Here is a 21,394-nt window from a genome sequence, read left to right as displayed (position 1 = left end):
GAAATATTCAGAAAATGCAGCATGGTGGACACGAAAAATACTCACTGTCGTACCATGAGAACGAAGATGCCATCCTTTCAATTACAATGCTAAAAGCTCAGTCTGTTGCTTCGACAAATTTAAGGCACGAAGAAGATCGCTGAGATCCACTTGAGACGAAATGTGTGGCTTATTTGACTCACAGGCCCAAATGTTGTGTCAGCACGGAAATCTCCTTCTCTGTTTTCTTCGAATTCGTCACTGTCACATTCGCAGGTGGAACTGGTACCAGCAATTCCTTTCTGTGACATACAGACCTTATAGCAGATTTTAAATTAGGATATTGCACAATTTTCCTTGTTTTTGAGGTGATTCCAACTATTTTTGTCAGACAAAAGTAACAGTTTTTTGTGTGATCGGTTGGTTCCCTCCAAATCATGGGAAAACTAAGGGGCGTATGCCGTGATCCTTTTAACCAGTTTGTCAAGAATGTAACACACGTCAGGCAGCATATGCTGGGGGCCAATTTCTTGTCCTGGTCACAAACCTTACTCCCGAAATAACATTCGGAGTATGCTTTTACAGGATGATTAAATTTCAATTTTTGTGACTTTGGATTTAACGCTCCACATATACATCAAATAGAATTTGCGCTATTTACACGAGTAACGAGCAATCTCTTCTTCTTAATTAGCATAAAACACAAACTTTCACGGACCTAGAACAAAAATTAGTCACATAGAAGTCATTTTCTAGGCCATCTTTTTGGCTGAGTGGTCAGCGTTGAGACTTTCAGTTCAGATGGTCCTAGTTTCGATTCTCGGCTGTGTTTGGGTTTTGATAGCGTCTGGTTAATTCCTCTGGATCGGGGACTGGGTGTCTAAGTTTGTTCAAACACTTTCCTCTTCATATTCAGACAACACAACACTGTACCAACCGCCACAAAAACACGCAATAGTGATTACATCCCTCCACATAGGGTTGGCGTCAGGAAGGGCATTCGTTCATAAAACAGGGCCAAATCCATATGTGCGACACAGTGCGCACCTGCGACCCAACAAATGTGGGAAAAGTTGTGGAAGAAGAATAATAATATACAAGTCAGTTTCTACGTTGTCGGAAGTCTCAACGAAGAGAAGCAAATGGAAAAAACACACCACGATTCTACCTGTTTGAGCATGAATCATCGCTAATTTTTCAAACCTACTATTTCCTGGTGTTGAATATCTGAACTGAGGGTCACGTAAGGGCATTCCTTTCACATATTTCTATTGTTAATCAGCAATTATATTAGCAGAATAATTCAATTAAGCCACAGCAAATTAACCAATATGCAGCGGTAGAATTTGGCGTGTCACAAGAAAACTGAGCCCGATAGCCAAAAACGGATTTCATTTTTGAAATTATCACGCACGACTTAGCTAGGAACACCTTTCAAATTATCTGTTACAAAAAATGCTGTTCACCAGCGTTATCTACCAAAAAACTTCCATTTTTAAAACAATTTAGGGTCACCAATATTTGCGCTGTTAATGTCCTCTTGGTGGTCTCCACGGTTAACTGTGACATCATTTTCGATAATTCAAGTGGCTGATAGATTTTATTCAGTAAATTGTAATTACCTAGTTAACGTCAGAATGTATCATCTCCCGAATGCAAGCACATACTCTACAACCCATAATGAGTAGCCAACGTGCTTGGCCTGAAATCCTCTGTGAGATGTCAAAAGAGATAGAAGGGGCTTAGGAGACAGGACGCTAAAGACGAAAATGGTATCTCTCTATACGAAGTGTTAATAGGCTATTTGTAGCACAGATTTCAATTAATGCCCTTAACTCCATATATTCACTCTCAGGAAACACTAATGATGTATCCGTTTTGCTATTATTAGTATAAATAAACTAAGAAATCTACAGAGGAATCCCAATTTTGACTGTGCTTTCCAGAATTAACTGGGTAATTAACACGTGATCTTCATAAAAACTGAACAATTCTATAAGTCACTTAAATTTTTAAAATTATGGTTCCTTGACTGAATTATCAGCTTACTGACCTGTGATTGAGAGGGCCATGGGTTGGATTCCAGGCCGGACTAGCTATTTTAATTCCTCTAGCATTGGGAATGAGTGCTTTTGTTCATCTCAATGCACACCCACTCATTCATATAAAACACGCCCCACTACCAGTCACCATAGAAACACTCTAACTAAATACGTTTCTCCCCATGGGGTCGACGTCAGGACGGGTATCCATCTTCAATATATACATTGAAAAGAAAGGTGAGTAAGAAGAGAAGAAGAAAGGGATTTAATGGAGAGAATGCTGATAACGCAGTAATTGAATGTGAAAACTTCGGGGAGGCTGTGAGTGAGATACTGGTGTCCAAATGCTGAATATTTCTTGGCAGGTAATGGCTAATGCGTGTGGAAAGTACGAGTATGAAGGAGGAGTTCTCCACCTAATCAATACTTTATTTTACATAGTGTCAATAATTTACACTAAAACATTACCGGTTTCGACCCGTAAATAGGTCATCTTCAGCTGTTAGAAAACTTACTTAATAGCGACTGTACAGAATAAATAATACTAAAATTAAAACTAAACAATAATGCCATTAAATAAACATGATACCACTATTCTAAAATTACTTAATATTAGCGATATACATATGGTACAGTTTTGGGGTTAAGGGTGTTATTTTCAAATATGACATATATTGATGCTGGAATAGGATACAGTTCTTGAAGGTGCTTTGTTGGGCCGCAAATTTGCTGGGACGTCGTATTCATTAGAATAAGAGGTTGAATAAACTATTTACAGGTACAGGTACATAGCGGCCCAACAATGCACCTTGAATAACCGCTATACATGGTACTGGCATTTAACATTGGATATCTGAGCCTGACACCAGTATGTCAATGATTCTGCAAAAAACCTAAGAATTGTATCCAATTTCAACCTCGGCAAACGGAAGTTTTGTTATATGTGGAATCATGGGGCCAGTGTAAAACCCTTCAACCCCATAACTGTACCATATGTATATATTTTAAGTATTTTTTAGAATAGTGGCACTCACTAACGTATTTTACTGCAGTGATATAGACTGGGTATAAGATATGTGTCCGTGAACTGGTCCCTGAACCTCTTATTCTAAGGAACACGACACCCCCGAACATTTTCGGCACAACAATTCACTTCAAAGGTCTCATAAACCGTTGGACATAACCTGACATATGAATACCAGTGATTCTTGATCAACTCCAAGAACTGTATCCTATTCCAGCCTCAATATATGTAATATTTGAAAATAACACCCTTAACCCCAAAACTGTACCATATGTATTGTACCGGTTACGACCTGTACATAAGTATTTTTTGAGCATAAGTTACGTTTATTCACCACGCGTAATGTTCCGAGCGCGCCTGGTTTGTTTACCAGCAGCGAGGACCAGCTAGCGAGTGGATGACGACTGTGAGCTGTGACGTAGCCACAGGGGCTAGCTAGACCGCCCGCTCGTCTCAACACGTGTTACCAGCCTTGACTGGTATTTTCTGGATTCCACGTCACTTGTTCTAGAGAGTTCGATGGAGAAAATTTTGAAATTTCTATAATAATGATGCTAGCGAATCGAGTAATATGTCATCTTGTTTGGGATCACCTAAACGTCCCAATGCTCGAGTTTCAAGCAAATCCATCGAGGGATTCGGGAGATATTCAATCAAACCGTATTATGACGTAGACGTCCCGAATCGAATAAAAGGAGGATATACTATAGCCAATACACACAGTCTCAGCTGAGTAGTCAGCGGGGACACTCTTGCTGCTACTATCATCGTGGAACTCTGTCATTATACAAGTGTGGGAAGACGATTCTTCCAAGTTTTATAAAGTGGACTCATAAGACTTCGAGTGTTGTAGAAATTTTCTAAGTCTTCGTAATTGAACTTAGAATATTTACAAGTGTTCATTGAATGGACTTGTATTATTTACGTGTCATCGAACTTGGAATTATTCTAAGTGTTAATTGAATGGACTTGTATTATTTACGTGCCGTCGAGACCAGAATTCTTCTAAGTGTTCAATGAATGGACTTGTATTATTTACGCGTCTTCGAAGCTGAAACTTTTCTAAGTGTTCACTGAATGGACTTGTATTATTTACATGGGTTCGAGACCCGAATTCTTCTAAGTGTTCACTGAATGGACTTGTATTATTTACGTGTCTTCGAAGTTGGAATTTTTCTAAGTGTTAATTGAATGGACTTGTATTATTTACGTGTCTTCGAGACTGAAACTTTTCTAAGTGTTCACTAAATGGACTTGTATTACTTACGCGTCTTCGAAGCTGGAATTTTTCTAAGTGTTCACTAAATGGACTTGTATTATTTACGTGTCTTCGAAGCTGGAACTTTTCTACGTGATCATTGAATGGACTTGTATTATTTACGAGTATTCGACATTGGAAATTTTCTAGGTGTTCGTAAAATGGACTTGTGTTATTTACGTGGAATATTTGCAACTGTTGAAGAACTCATTCTTCCAATAGACAGTGATTGATTAACATTGCTAGTGATGAACTTTAACTTTCCAACGGCTCTAAACAAAGTTAGGATTTCACTTGCATTTACTCAAAGACTTGTACATTTGCCAGTGTTGGTTTAAAAGACTTATAAATTTCGTCAGTGAATTTATTTATGTGGAAGGACTTGTGTTTTCGTCAGCGGTCACTCAAAGACTTTATGCATTTCACCAGTGATTAACTTTAAATATATTCAAACTTTCAAGTGAATGGACTTGTGTTTTCATTCGAGTTTAGGCAAAGACTTGCACCTTCGCCAGTAATGAACTTTGAGTTTAACTATAATTTCACAAGAAGGGACTTGTATTTTTCGTTGCCAAAAGTTATTCAGGGAAGGGGATTTTCCTAGTGACGAACTCTAAAATTATTAATACCACTCATATCGTTTTAGGAGTGTTGGAAGTCTTGATGTACAATTATCAAGAACTCTGCTTATAAGTTGATCATCCAAGGTTTTCATGGACTCAGTGCTACTAGTGACCTTGGGAACATCAATCCTCTCAGTCTCATTGCCTCATCGCCTGGATCACCGGGGTTCAACCCGGGCCTCAGTGTTCGAGACATCTCTACTTGCCGTCAATCCAGACAGTCCAGCTGCCTCTGTCTGGAGTATCTGGAGTCCCTGGAATCCCTGGAGTCTTATGGAACGTGCTTCAACCAGCTTGGCTTGGTGAGCTGGGGAACCCGAGCCATACTATTGGAATACGGGGAAGACAATCCATTTCTACTTAGAGGTGATGTGCCAATTCATGACTTGTTTGAATAAACTCTTGTGCAATCAGAGTCAAAGTTTTTCTGTAGATAGGACCTACCTCCTGTACCGAGCCCTAGCTACAATTAATCCAGTTTTTCGCCCTGAGAACTATAGTCATGCTACTTTAAAATTTAATCTGAGAGTCGGGCTCTTTTACTGGTACAGTATATAGCTAATATTAAGTAATTTTAGAATAGTGGTATCATGTTTATTTAATGGCATTCTTGTTTAGTTTTAATTTTAGTATTGTTTATTCTGTACAGTCGCTATTAAGTAAGTTCTCTAACAGCTGAAGATGACCTATTTACGGGTCAAAACCGGTACTGTTTTTATGTAAATTATTGACACTATGTAAAATAAACTATTGATTAGGTGGAGAACTCATCCTTCATACTCGAACTATCAATACGGACCATGAAACTAATAGATTATAGTGTGAAAAGTATTCAATGGAAAACTGATAATCAAAATAAAACAGCCCTATCAGATATCATGTTGGGCAGGTAGAATGAAGCGCAGTTTGTAATGCTAAAGAGGACAAGCGTGGTGAAATTTTAGAGTTGTGTGAGGTGGTTCAAAGAGAGAGAATAGTTGAAGAGGACATGAAACCCAAGGTTGAAGAACGGAAATAGAAGCAAAACACTCTGAATAAACTTGGAGTACTGTCTAAATGTAAGACATAAATGTATTCACTTGGTCTTTATCAGAACCTAGACAGATATCAGAGAAAAAGGATATAGGTTATACATACATGTAGGTAGTATGTTACAATGAACGAATAAAAGCTCTAAAAGTAGAAAAACTGACCGATAAGGATATTAGAAAAATGTTTTATGCAAGAGTCCATATTTATGAAAAGATTTTCTCAGAATTAAAATACGAAAATCAATTAACTGATTAGTCATATTGATAGTTGTGGTTAAGTAAAAGACGCACATGTTTTAGGTGAAAATTGCTATGGACATGGAATGTAGAAATGTTATGCAGGCTCTAACAATAAGGTGCGGCCAAACTTTCAGGACACATTCCCCACACGTGAAAGACGAGAATATGTTACATGGGCAAGGGTAACGAAATTGTTGATCTCCATGTTAGAACTAATTTTCCACAACTCTACCCAGAACATTAATGACGGGAAACAGGCAGGAACAACACGTACCACCATACCAGTGAAACACTTTCTTACATGGAATGTTCAAAATGCCATCCGTTAGCATTCCTTTGGTTGCGGAACTGGGTGTTTACGAAGTCCACAATTTTCCTACAACTCATACAGCACACTCAACAGCTTCCTCCATCACAATAACCCGAAGATGTCAGCTGTCCTCGCCGATGGGCCTGCCTTCTGTAATCTAAAGTATTACGAATATAATTGACATAAAAGTAATTGAAATAAAATCTATGACCTGACTGACTGACTGACTGACTGACTGACTGACTGACTGACTGACTGACTGACTGACTGACTGACTGACTGACTGACTGACTCATCATCGCCGAGCCAGAGCGACTGGAGATAAAGAAATGAAATTTTGGGGAGACATTTATATCAGGGTGTAGGTGCTCACTAAGGGAGTATTTTTGGGTATTCCGGCGCTATGGGGGTGAAAATGGGGGTGAATTTTTAAAATGAGGATATCTACATCTCAAAAACTTAAAAGTTTACAGACGTAAAAATTGGTATTTGTAAGCTGCTTTAAAAACGAAATATGTATTCCCTTGTTTCCGGAAAATACCCTTAAGGGGGTGAAAATGGGGGAGGGCGATGACCTCGATGGTAGAACCCTTTAAACAACAAGCATCATCATCATCATCATCAAAAAGGGGGGGAATGGGTTGAACACCTTTTACGAGGCGTCTTGTATCTCAAAAACTGAAGTTGTTACAGACATGAAAATTGGTATTTGGAATCGTTTTTGAAAATAAAGATACACATATTTGTATGTTTTGGGATCATCCGAAGAATAGGGGGTGAACAGGAATGACAAATGGGGTGAATTTTTAAAAACACTCTATCCGCAAATTATCTCAGACAGGTAACATATTGCAGATTTGAAAACAGGTATTTGGAATATCCTGTAAACTTAAAGGGTCATAAATAATTTTTTCCGGAATATCCACTTAAGGGAAACTGAAAAAGGGGGATTCTTATAATTATCATATCTAGAGTATGTCTCAAAAACTTAACATGTTTTAGACGTGAAAATTGGTATTTGGAATCTGCTTTAAAAATAAGGAAACACGAATTCTTTTGTTTTCGAAAAAATGAAAAATGTGTTGGATTATTTATATGAATACATTTAAAAAATCTAAAGATGTTGCAAACGTGAAAACTGGTATTTGGAATCTCCTTTAAAAATAAAGAAACACGCATTTGGGGGGGATGAACTTGGTAGGGGGGATGAAAACGGAAATGAATTCTTTTTACGAGCATACATATACCTGTATCTCAAAAACTGAAGATGTTACAGTCGTGATAATTCGTATTTGGAAGCTGCTTTAAAGAAACAGGTACTGTTTATTTTTGGAAAATTCACTTAAGTGGGGAGTGTGAAAGGAATTGAAAATAATTGAATTCTTTTTCTGGATAGACTTATATCTCAAAACTGAAAGTTACAGACATGGAAATTGGTATTTGGAATCTCCTTGTTAAATAAAGTAACACGCATTCTTTTTGGAGGTCTGAAACTAACTTTACGGGCGGGGGTGGAGTGAAAAAGCAGTTGAATTCCTTTCACGAATATACTTATATCTCAAAAACTGAAGATGTTACAGACATTAACATTTGTATTCGGAATCTTCTTTCAAAGTAAAGAAACACATGTTCTTTTGTCTTCGGATAATCCAATTAAGAGGGATGAATGAATTGAAAAATTAGTTGAATTCTTTGTTGAGGATACATATATGTCAAAAAATTAAGATGTTAAGGACGTGAAAATTGGTATTTGTAATCTCCTTTAAAAATAAGGAAGCACGCACTTTTGGGGACGGGGTATCAACTTAACGTGTAGGGAGGGGGAGGGGTGAAAATGTAGTGGAATTAAGTTTATGAGGATATTTATACCTCAGGAGATGAAGATGTTGTCGAAGTGAAATTTAGTATAAAATAAATAAAATAAACAAACACGTATTCGTTATTTTTCGGAAAATCGACGTAAGGGGTGTGGGGATGAAAATAAGTAAATAAGGAGTTGACATTTGTTTATGAGGATACTCTATCTTATAAACTGAAGCTGTTACAGACGTGAAAGTTGGTATTTTTAATTTCCTTTCAAAGTAAATAAATACGTACATTTTGTTTTTAGAAAGGCCACTTAAGGCGGGAGAGGGGTGGAAATAAGTTAAGAAGAAGTTGAATTAATTTTAAGAGTGTACATTTATCTTAAAAACTGAAGGTGTTACAGACGTACAGACATGAAAACTGGTATTTGGAATCTCCTTTAAAAATAATGAAACACGTACTTTTTGGTTTCAGGAAAATAAAGTTAAGGGGCTGAAAGGAATTGGAAATGCGAGTGAATTTTTAAAATGAGTACCTGTATATCTACATGATATGCCAAAAACTAAACAAATTTAGAGACATTAAACTTCGTTTTTGGAAAGTCCTTTAAAAATACAGGAACATGTACCTTTTCGTTTTCGGAGAAGGCACTTAACGGGGGGTGAGAAGAAGTTAAAAATAGTTGAATTATTTTTTTAATGAGGATACGTATATCTTAAAAACTGAAGATGTTACAGACGTAAAAATAGGTATTTGAAAACTCCTTTAAAAATAAAAGAACACGTACTTTCGTTTTCGGTAAATACACATAAATTGGGGTGAGATGGGGTGGGGGAAGGACCGATTAAGGGGTTGAATTCTTTTCATGGGGATACATATGTAGCCTATATAAACCAAAAAATGAAGATGTTACATATGTGGAAATAGGTATTTGGAATCTCCTTTAAAAACATTTATTTATTTTTTCGATTGAAAGAAAACTGTTTCTTACATGTAAAGTTCTCTGTCGCATGGTCGTCTTAGCCGTAAAATGTAATACCACAAATATGGTATAAAAAGAATTTCTGGGGTAAATGGAACTCAATTTTTGGGGGAGTTTTTATACTTCAGTAATTTTCTGATAATGTTTCAGTACAATGCCGAGGAACGATTACTTTTATCAAATTACCGAATCCACGCGGGTAATTACAAGTAAACTAATAAATATAATTGACAGAAATGTCCGTAGTGTGGGCGCCAGAGTTCTCCGGAATGGATCCCTTCAATTTTAATACAGCATTATAATTCTCCCTCCCAGGGCATGTACAAAAGCTCTGTAATGTACATCTGCTTCAGGCCTTACCGAAACTTCTGGAGACGGCTAGAGAGGTAGGAACTGCACCTAGGTCCATTAATAATTCCACTGATTCCAAAACAACTAGCTATATTCTAAATAACATCCCTGTATGAGCACCTTATCAGTATACCAAAATATACATAAAATACTGCTAGAACGCTCCATATTTACAACAACGACAAAACCACCAACAACAACAAAATCATTGGGAAACCAAAAGCGAGAACCAAGCTACAATTTGCAGACAGTCCGTTGAACATGTCACACATATATGTACATAAATACCCCTCACTCTCTCTGTACATCAACGCAACTAGCATTTTCTCATAATTGGCACTTGTTATATCACACATATACTGCGTTCGCTGACTCTAACACTTGGTTTAAGGATACGTTCACTCGAGCAACATACGCTTTTTGTTCTAGAACATAAATTACGGAAAGACTGAAATACATTATCCCATAGCTCTCACCAACATGTAAGATACCAACCCTCCACAAGTAATAAAATACCAAGTGCCTAAGCACTCCACAGTTTGTTGGTCAGTACCACACATCACATTCGACAAAATTGCACGTTAACTACGCTCCACCAAAGTTTTAAGGCAAGTCCGCTCGAACAAAGTTTTACGACAAGTTGTGTTTCACTAAAGTTGCTCCTCCTTTCACGTTCCACCAAAGATTTTAAGACAAGCATGTCTCACAAAAGTTACATCTCCTCTCACGTTCCACCAAAGACTCAAGCCAAGCATGCCTCACAAAAGTTACATCTCCTCTCACGTTCCACCAAACTTTTTAAATTAACTCCTCCGCTATTTTCAGTCAAGACTTCTTCGGCGTTTTCTCACATGACTAAATAGAACTCAGCTTCCCCTTTCTATCACATGGTACGTCTAGCTTGATCCTGGCCATCCAATCACGAGTGGAAAACCCTCTTGTCATACCAAGGCCTCTCCCCGAACCTCTTCCGGGTCCCATGACGATAACAACCAGGTCACGAGATTGGAGTCTGGGCAGTTCCATGACTCACAGAAACTTACCGAGTAGTAAATAGCACTGTTTTCTCATCCGCTTGAACAAAACAAATTACTTATACCACATATGGATACCTTCCAGCTTAAAATATTGAGTATAAACATACAAATATAACAATAATAATAACATTATTATAATAAGAATAAGAATAATGACTGTCACCGGGTGAGTTGTCCGTGCGGTTAGGGGCGCGCAGCTGTGAGTCTGCATGCGGGAGATAGTTGGTTCGAACCCCACTATCGGCAGCCCTGAAAATGGTTTTCTGTGGTTTCCAATTTTCACACCAGGCAAACACTGGGGCTGTAGCTTAATTAAGGCCACAGCCGCTTCCTTCCCATTCCTAGGTCTTTCCTTTCCCATCGTCGCCATAAGATCTATCTGTGTCGGTGCGACGTAGAGCGAATAGCAAGAACAAATGACAGTAATATCTCTTACTTCTGAATACAGTGCGAGGGTGTGATACACAATATGTACTATCACAATTCCATATTCCCCGCAGGCATTAGACGCCTCCTGCCCTCGTCGGTGGGTCTGCCTTACAAGTTTCCCGCACGCGTCAGTTGCCACCTGCCCTCCTTCATGCATCGTCTCATTGCTCCGTTAAAACAAGAGCAGATAATTTGGGAATATTTCTTCTTCCATAGGAACATAATGAATGGAGAATTTTTCATTGTCAATGATTACAACATTTGTGTATAAGTGTAATTCACAGAAAACAAAAAGGAACTGACGACAGTGTTGGATTATACGTGGAAACTGTAGAGACGATTCTGAGAACGTGCATCACTAAGCCATTTGTAGCCTAATTATAAAATAACTTCTGAAGCTTGGATCTTAGATTATCGTACAGTGTACTGTCATCGTTGGTTTGATATTTGAAACATGACGACAAAATATTCATGTCAGGTATACTGTATTATTATGACTATGTACTTATGGACGTTTAAACAACTGTTTCCAGAGTAGAAATACCATATTCAAGAAGACGGTCATCTCCACAATAGAATTGCCATTGCGTTAGAGCAATTTTAGGAGTGTTACAATGAGTAGAGGTTCCTTCAGTGGCCCCAATGTTCGTTTTAGGAATCCTTAATACATGCATTCAAATATGTGCTCAATGTGGTAAAGTATACACTAACAAGAGCCCTTGCTATGCTCCACGGAGAAGTTCTCAGTTAAGATATTTTTTCCTGAGATTGCCTTGATGCAGAGTTTGGTGTGTGTTGTGCGATTGTGTTAGCTGCTACACATTGAATAAATTCAGCTAGCTCAAGGCTGCAATTTGACCCCTCCTTTTCAGTGTATATACAGAACAGGCGGTAGAACAAATCAAAGTGGAATTTGGAAATGGAATCACTTTCCAAGGAGAGCAAATGAAAACCATAAGATTTGCCTATGATATTGTTACATTATCTGAGACTGCAGTAGATCTGGAGAAATTGCTGAATGGTATAGACACAGTCTTGGCGAAGGAGTAGGAGATGAAAAAAATTAACTCCAAAACAAAGGTAGTGGAGTGTAGTCAAACGAAGTCAGGTGATTCAGGAAATACTATATCAGGAAATGAATCCTTAAATGGAAGTAGATGAACATTATTACTTGGGTAGTAAAATAACTACTGACGGCACAAGTAAAGAGGACATAAAGTGAAGACTAGCACAAGCAAGGAAGGCCTTTTCTAAGAAAAGAAATTTGTTCACTTCAGACAATGATATATTATTTAGAAAGATGTTCTTGAAGTTCGTATGGAGCGTGGCATTGTATGAAAGTGAAACACGGACGATAACTAGCGCAGAAAGAAAGAGAAGAGAAGCTATTGGAATGTTTTGTTAAGGAAGGATGCTGAAGGTGAGACGGATAGATCGAATCACGAATGATGGAATACTGAATCTAATTGGTGAGTGGACATCGATTTGGCAAAATTTGACGAGAAGAAGTGATAGACTGATAGGCCACACCGTAAGACACCCAGGATTTGTTCAGTTGGTTTTTGAGGGAAATGCAAGTGGTATGAACGGTAGGGGTTGGGGGACAGCAGCCGAAATCTTCCGCTTTAATACTGCGAATGAATGGTAGCACGACCGATCCAGTAAAACAACCGCTGTCAGATTAGAGCAGATGTAGGATGCAGTAGTTACGCAGAAATGAGAAGTTTATAACAGGATGGGGTGGCATGGAAAATTGCATCAAACCAGTCTATGGAGTGATGACTCAAACAAAAACAGGTCAGTCGTGAGAGCTCTTACGATTGAGCTACCTGAATATATATAATGTTCTCAATCGGAAGTAATAAACTGAAGTTTCCTTATGGAAACTTAATTTTTGATTCCGCCACACATTGCTTTTACTCCTACGCTCATATATCCAATATAATTCCCTTGTACATACACAGAGAACAACATTTCTCCATGTATTGTAGGCTATCTACACTGGCGGAAAATGAATTTTCAATACCATGAAGTCATTAGTTTAGAGAAATGCAGTTTAGGCTAAGTAATTGTCTAGGCAACATATTCACTTTATTCAAGTTTCCAGGTCACTGATTCAAGTACGCGCGAGAGAGTACGTGACATGGTGATAACAACAATAACCGCTGTAGGAGCCACGAGTTTGAATGCAGGTATGCAAATTTGCATGCAGTATGTCGTACAGGTTCACTGCGTCATTTTGTGAGATGGAATTCCATGCCTATTGAACTTCAACAATCAAATTAGCAACTGTTAAAGTTGCTATTGGATTTGCCACCCAATAACGTTCATACGTGCTCAATGGGCGCAAGGTCTTGTGATCTCTGTAGAGCACGTTGTGTTACAGCAGCCGATAAAACCTCCTTCATTACTGTGAATGAATGGAAGCACAATCGGTTCAATCACCAGTCTGACGTACAAATCCACCGTCAATGTTCTTGGAAAATCAACGAGATTTCTCCTGCTGTCATTGGAAATCGCTCTCCAGACCACAACTCCTGGTGTAAGTCCAGGGTGTCGACACCACAGAGAGCTTGATTCCAAGGGCTCAGCTGGCCTCCTCATTACCAAACCACGGTCATCGCTGGAACCAAGAGAGAAACACATCGCATCTGAGAACACAACAGTTCTTAAATCCACCCTCAAATGAGCTCTAACTTGACACCACTAAAATTACAAATGGCAGTGATTCAGAGTTAGTGGCACTAACGCTTCAGTACGTCTGGCTCGGAGGTGTCTCTCAAGTAATCGTCTTGTTACAACTCACTGTGCCACTCTGGGGTCAACTATAACTCTAATGGCTTCTGCAGGTACTGTAAAATCCACCACAGCCATGCGACGTATACGACGGTCTTCCCTTTCCGTATTGGCCCGTGTGCGGCCGGACACCAGTCTTCTTCAGACTGAGCCCTCTGTGACCATTGTACATACGTGACAAGTCTTTCTTCAATACCGCGGAAAGAACATCTCCTTTAACATGGCCTCGTTCAAACTCAGTTAGCTGCTACTACCTCTTTCTTCATCTCCTTAAAGGCATGTTTGACTCACTCGTATCTCAGATCGTCAACACCTGACGACTTAGGCTCATGAAGTGTACAGGGCGTATTTAAAGCAAAATTTATTTACAAGGTCATAGTGGCTACAAGCTCTCTCCGTCGAGTAGAGCGTGAATTTGTATAGCCGTTATCTTTCAGATGTGCAGACAGCCCTCTAGAATTTCGTATATCAAACACAAATCATTCTTGGTGTTGGTATTTTATTTTCCACCAGTCCCAGACTTGCCCTACAATGGATACTCGTTAAAGAATTTAAGGTGTACCTATTCCGATCTTTTGAACAAGTTTAAGGACGAACAACTACTTCAATAACTTTAAGATTCATTGCTGATAACTATCATTTGAAATCTAGGAAACTGATATTCCAGGTATTTGTACAGTCATAATTAATATACAGCCTCAAATGATTTGATAGAAATTTTGGGTAGTTTCATTCCCCGTTACAAATTGGTAAAATGTATAGTTAGGTAAGAGATATAACTAATCACTCTTATATTATCACACAACACAAGTAGTATAATGGGACAGTTCTGCGGCCTCCTCCTCCGCCCGCAGCGCGGGAAATTTGAATTCTGGCGGGAAATTTGAATTTTGGCGGGAAATTTGAATTTTGGCGGGAGATTTGAATTTGTAAACAAAGCCACGTGCTTTTTGACAGCTGTCATCGACAACAACGCATCGCTAACCTCACTGCTGCCATCTTGACGGGCCTAAACCTCACTAGTGCCAACTTAACCTAACTAGCATGAGGAAAACAAACCCACGTGTTTTTTGACAGCCACGTGCTTTTTGACGGACAACAACGCATCGCTAACCTCAGTACTGCCATCTTGACGGGCCTAAACCTCAGTAGTGCCAACTTAACCTAACTAGCATGAGGTAAACAAAGCCACGTGTTTTTTGACAGCCACGTGCTTTTGACAGACAACAACGCATCGCTAACCTCAGTACTGCCATCTTGACGGGCCTAAACCTCAGTAGTGCCAACTTAACCTAACTCGCGCGAGGTAAACAAAGCCACGTGCTTTTTGACAGCCACGTGCTTTTTTGACAGCTGTCACTTAACCTAACTAGCGCGAGGTAAAAAAAGCCACGTGTTTTTTGACAGCCACGTGCTTTTTGACAGACAACAACGCATCGCTAACCTCAGTACCGCCATCTTGACGGGCCTAAACCTCAGTAGTGCCAACTTAACCTAACTAGCGCGTGGTAAACAAAGCCACGTGCTTTTTGACAGCCACGTGCTTTTTTGACAGCTGACATCCGCCATCTTTAAACCACAAAGCACTGTGCTGCCCTCTTTCATCACCTGTCATCGGCAGTGCTGCCATCTTGACGGGTCTAAACCTTAGTGCTACCAACTTAACCTCACTAGCGTGATTTAAACAAATCCACGTGCAGCTGTCATCCGCCATCTTTAATCTATAGAGCGCAGTGCTGCCCTCTTTAGCTACTTACCTTTGAAATGTGGTGGCGGATAATTTGAAAAATGCTTTTTGACAGCCACCATCCGCCATCTTTAATCAACAGAGCATAGTGCTGCCGTCTTTAGTTTGAAATGTGGTGGCGGCTAATTCCACGTGCTCTTGTTTGGAAACAAAGCCATGTGCTTTTTTGACAGCTATCATCCGCCATCTTTAATCAACAGAGCACCGTGCTGCTATCATGCGGACAATTTCATCACCTGCCATCCGCCATCTTTAATCCACAGAACACCGTGCTGCCCTCTTTATGGCTACTACCTTAAGCACGTAGTAGCGGGCAATTTGAAAAGTTCTGTTAACTATCATCCGCCATCTTTAATCAAGAGAGCACCGTGCTGCCATCTTTAGCTAGATACCTTTGAAATGTGGTGGCGGCAAATTGAAAAATTCCACGTGCTCTTGTTTGGAAACACTCACGTGCTTTTTTTGACAGCTACCATCCGCCATCTTTAATCAACAGAGCATAGTGCTGCCCTCTTTAGTTTGAAATGTGGTGGCGGCAAATTCCACGTGCTCTTGTTTGGAAACAAAGCCATGTGCAGCTGTCATCCGCCATCTTTAATCCAGAGAGCACCGTGCTGCCCTCTTTATCGTAGTAGATGTAAATTCGTCACCTGTCATCCGCAGTGCTGCCGTCTTTAGCTAGACACCTTTGAAATGTGGTGGTGGATAATTTAAAAAGAGAAATTCTACAGCAGCCCTCTCTCGACGCTAATTGCATAAGATGGCGGCTATACATGACTCCTTAAGGGTGCTTACGCAAGATGGCTGCTATACACAGGTTCTTATGAGACGCCCTTGGGATGCTTGCGCAAGATGGCAGTTATACATGGCTCCTTATGAGATGCCCTAGGGATGCTTGCTCAAGACCACGTGCTCTTGTTTGGTAAACATAGCCACGTGCTTTTTTGACAGCTGTCTTCTTGACGAACCCTAACCTCACTTTGAAGGACAATAGAGCGTCGCTAACCTCACTGCTGCCATCTTTACGGCGGTAAACCTCAAGGCTGCCACCTTATGCATGTTATAGCGCGGAATTTAAAATCCAACAACGGAACATTGTTAACCTCACTCTTGTCATATTTAAAAGTTCAGTGTTCCAAAAACTAGTTAGAAAAACGTAACTCATCGCACCTCAGGGATTTTATTAGGTAAGACGTAACCCCTAGGTTCCATTCCTTGTTCTGAACATAAAACCATTTACCAATAAAGATTAATTTTCTACACTTAACAAAGTACAAGCGTTCTTGCTGATAGCGATCGATGAGGTTGTTGCTCCTTTAGCCCTTTAGCCCATTAGCCCATTAGCCCTTTTGCCCATTAGCCCTTTAGCCCATTAGCCCTTTAGCCAATTAGCCCTACAAGGAATGTGCGGTAAGGAGGAGGAAGAGTCCTTTCATCCTTTTTGCCCTTCTGATAAGATGTAACCCCTGGGTTCCATACCCTATCACGATTTATTTTCAGCCATGTTTATGCGATAACTTGTTCGACTGATTTTCACACAAGACGAATGATGGAAGGTAAATAATTTGAAGTTATACTTTGGCTATATCGTTTACCGAGCGAGTTAGCTGCGCAGTATGGGTACAGTGTGTTTTTGATTTTTACACTATGCAAATCATTGAAGTTGTAGTTTTGCAATATTGCTTACTGAGCGAGTTAGCTACGCGATATGTGCACAGTGTGTTTCCATAGTTTTTGATTTTACACTAAGCAAATCATCAAAATTGTACTTTTGCTCTGAACACATCAAACATTGTTCTGATCATATGTTGAGGTTAACAACATCGATTACAGTGTTCGATTCTAGTCTTGTTATGTTTCATTCTGATCTTCTTAGAACAAGGGTACCCCCTAACATGTTCTAAACACATGTTGTATTGAGTACAGTGTTCGATTCTAGTCTTGATCACTTATTTTGTGTTCTGAACACATCGATCAATGTTCTGATCATATGTTGTATCGAGTACAGTGTTCGATTCTAGTCATGATCACTTATTTCGTGTTCTGAACACATCAGTCAATGTTCTGATCACATGTTGAAGTTAACAACATCGATTACAGTGTTCTATTCTAGTCTTGTTATGTTTCAATCTGATCTTCTTAGAACAAGGGTATCCCCTGACATATTCTAAACACATGATGTATTGAGTACAGTGTTCGATTCTAGTCTTGATCACTTATTTTGTTTTCTGAACGCATCAATCAATGTTCTGATCACATGTCGTATGGAGTACAGCGTTTGATTCTACTCTTCTTATGTTTCGAAAGTCTAAACATGCACAATAATATTATCGCTGCACACGCTTGCCTTCGCGATGCAGATTTAAACTTGTTCGATATAAAGCTATGCCTTGACATAAGAGGCGGAGGAGGAGGAGGAGGAGAATGATAAGGCCTTAACAGCCTATGTATAGTCGCCATTGTTTAAAGATGATAGCTGTCAAAAGAATTTTTCAAATTATCCACCACCACATTTCAGCTAAAGAGGGCAGCAGGGTGCTCTGTTGATTAAGCACATAGAATTTCAAATTTCCCTCCACCACATGCATAACAGCAGCTGTTATCTTGCGCAGTAGCCTCTAAGCTAGCTTTCTTCATAAGAGTAGCTGCCATCTTGTGCGAGCACCCCTAGGCTGTCTCATAAGGAGCTATGTATAGTCACCATTTTGTGTCCGCCATCTTGCGTAAGCATCCCTAGGACGTCTCAAGCTATCTTGTGTCTCATAAGAGCAGCCACCAACTTGTAGAAATAGATAGCTGCCAATGCCAAAGGGCTTAAGTAGGAATCGAACCGTTGATCTCATCATTAGACTATGTTTTTTCTTGTTCCTGATACTACGAACCTACGTACTAGGCGGAAAAATTTTGTCCGTTTTGCTCTACGATGCACCGTTTTCGAGATATTTAACATTTTGCATTTAAGCCTCCAAATTTAATGAATCGAACCAGCACGGTACGTTATACTCTCTACCATAGCTAGACCTGATCATGTTACGAAGACTCGCTTCAATACAAGCTAAAACAGAGCAAATGCCAAAGGGCCTAAGTAGGAACCGAACCGTTGATCCCATCATTAGACTATGGTTTTCTTGTTCCTCATACTGCGAACCTAGGTATTAGGCAGAAAAATTTTGTCCGTTTTGCATTTAAGCCCTAAATTTAATGAATCGAACTAGCACGACACGTTAGCCTCTAAGCTAGCTTTCTTCATAAGAGTAGCAACCATCTTGCGCAAGCACCCTTAAAACGTCTCATAAGGAGTTGTGTATAGCCGCCATCTTGTGTCCGCCATCTTGCGCAAGCATCCCTAGGGCGTCTCAAGCCATCTTGTGCAAGGACACATAAGCCGTCCCATAAGAGCAGTCGCTATCTTGAGCAAGCATCCCTAGGGCATCTCATAAGGAGCCATGTATAACTGCCATCTTGCGCAAGCATCCCAAGGGCGTCTCATAAGAACCTGTGTATAGCAGCCATCTTGCGTAAGCACCCTTAAGGAGTCATGTATAGCCGCCATCTTATGCAATTAGCGTCGAGAGAGGGCTGCTGTAGAATTTCTCTTTTTAAATTATCCACCACCACATTTCAAAGGTGTCTAGCTAAAGACGGCAGCACTGCGGATGACAGGTGACGAATTTACATCTACTACGATAAAGAGGGCAGCACGGTGCTCTCTGGATTAAAGATGGCGGATGACAGCTGCACATGGCTTTGTTTCCAAACAAGAGCACGTGGAATTTGCCGCCACCACATTTCAAACTAAAGAGGGCAGCACTATGCTCTGTTGATTAAAGATGGCGGATGGTAGCCTTCAAAAAAAGCACGTGAGTGTTTCCAAACAAGAGCACGTGGAATTTTTCAATTTGCCGCCACCACATTTCAAAGGTATCTAGCTAAAGATGGCAGCACGGTGCTCTCTTGATTAAAGATGGCGGATGATAGTTAACAGAACTTTTCAAATTGCCCGCTACTACGTGCTTAAGGTAGTAGCCATAAAGAGGGCAGCACGGTGTTCTGTGGATTAAAGATGGCGGATGGCAGGTGATGAAATTGTCCGCATGATAGCAGCACGGTGCTCTGTTGATTAAAGATGGCGGATGATAGCTGTCAAAAAAGCACATGGCTTTGTTTCCAAACAAGAGCACGTGGAATTTGCCGCCACCACATTTCAAACTAAAGACGGCAGCACTATGCTCTGTTGATTAAAGATGGCGGATGGTAGCTGTCAAAAAAGCACGTGAGTTTGTTTCCAAACAAGAGCACGTGAAATTTTTCAATTTGCCGCCACCACATTTCAAAGGTATCTAGCTAAAGATGGCAGCACAGTGCTCTCTTGATTAAAGATGGCTGCTGTCATGTGGAATTGCCTGCCACCACAGGTATCTAGCTAAAGAGGGCAGCACGGTGCTCAAAGATGGCTGCTGTCAAAAAGCATTTTTCAAATTATCCGCCACCACATTTCAAAGGTAAGTAGCTAAAGAGGGCAGCACTGCGCTCTATAGATTAAAGATGGCGGATGACAGCTGCACGTGGATTTGTTTATCTCACGCTAGTGAGGTTAAGTTGGTAGCACTAAGGTTTAGACCCGTCAAGATGGCAGCACTGCCGATGACAGGTGATGAAAGAGGCTAGCACAGTGCTTTGTGGTTTAAGGATGGCGGATGTCAGCTGTCAAAAAAGCACGTGGCTGTCAAAAAGCACGTGGCTTTGTTTACCACGCGCTAGTTAGGTTAAGTTGGCACTACTGAAGTTTAGGCCCGTCAAGATGGCAACACTGAGGTTAGCGATGCGTTGTTGTCTGTCAAAAAGCACGTGGCTGTCAAAAAACACGTGGCTTTGTTTACCTCGCGCTAGTTAGGTTAAGTGACAGCTGTCAAAAAAGCACGTGGCTGTCAAAAAGCACGTGGCTTTGTTTACCTCGTGCGAGTTAGGTTAAGTTGGCACTACTGAGGTTTAGGCCCGTCAAGATGGCAGTACTGAGGTTAGCGATGCGTTGTTGTCTGTCAAAAGCACGTGGCTGTCAAAAAACACGTGGCTTTGTTTACCTCATGCTAGTTAGGTTAAGTTGGCACTACTGAGGTTTAGGCCCGTCAAGATGGCAGTACTGAGGTTAGCGATGTGTTGTTGTCTGTCAAAAAGCACGTGGCTGTCAAAAAACACGTGGGTTTGTTTACCTCATGCTAGTTAGTTTAAGTTGGCACTAGTGAGGTTTAGGCCAGTCAAGATGGCAGCAGTGAGGTTAGCGATGCGTTGTTGTCGATGACAGCTGTCAAAAAGCACGTGGCTTTGTTTACAAATTCAAATCTCCCGCCAAAATTCACATTTCCCGCCAAAATTCAAATTTCCCGCCAGAATTCAAATTTCCCGCGCCGCGGGCGGAGGAGGAGGCCGCAGAACTGTCCCATTATACTACTAACACACGTTTTTCAGCCATACAAAATACATACTTACAGTCATTGTATACGCCGGCAAAAACTTCACTGCACTTGTTTTGGGAGGTGTACTTCCTGGTGCAATCTTTCGCGGACGTTCTTCTCTCTCCTGTAACATGAACAAAATGATCACATATTCTTTACATCTACGGCATTCGACAGAACAAAAATAAAGGCCCCTCATATCTAAATACAGCTTTTCAATAATATGGCATTGATATTCTCATCTATTGCGATAATGTGAGGTTCTAACTATACAAAACTAACTCCA

The sequence above is a fragment of the Anabrus simplex genome, chromosome 2, assembly GCF_040414725.1.
Source record: "Anabrus simplex isolate iqAnaSimp1 chromosome 2, ASM4041472v1, whole genome shotgun sequence".
NCBI lineage: Eukaryota > Metazoa > Arthropoda > Insecta > Orthoptera > Tettigoniidae > Anabrus > Anabrus simplex.
The sequence above is the reverse complement of the archived record's forward strand: the minus strand, read 5'-3'. Positions refer to the sequence as shown.